Raw genomic sequence first — 449 nt, 5'->3', positions numbered from 1 at the left:
GTTCTCACAGCTCTGTCAACTCCACCCGTGTCCACATCTGTGATTCTGTCTTTTCCACGAGCTAGTCTCTTTTGAGCGTGTTGCTACTCTCGGAAATAGCTTTTAAAAAGCTGAAGAAAAAAAATAACATGCTCTGGCCTTGGTTGTTTGTTTGTTTGTTTGTTTGTTTGTTTGTTTTACAATTTTATTTCCGTCATTGATGCATTTGTCTGCTCACGAGCATGGAAACGCGCGCATTGTTCTGAGGGACTTATGATGGGAAATGAAGAGTATAGGCTATAAATGGAAGAGAAGAATCAAATGGAGGTCCATTTATTTTCTAGTGACACTTTCCAAGCATTTAATCACATTTGTTGTGAAAAATAATAAATACATAAATAAAGACTATTGTAGGAGCGAGGCTGAATACATGGAGGATATTTGACTTGACTCTTTGAAATTGGTGAGTT

This window comes from Xyrauchen texanus, chromosome 29 (assembly GCF_025860055.1).
Source record: "Xyrauchen texanus isolate HMW12.3.18 chromosome 29, RBS_HiC_50CHRs, whole genome shotgun sequence".
Lineage (NCBI taxonomy): Eukaryota > Metazoa > Chordata > Actinopteri > Cypriniformes > Catostomidae > Xyrauchen > Xyrauchen texanus.
This window is presented reverse-complemented; position numbering follows the sequence as displayed.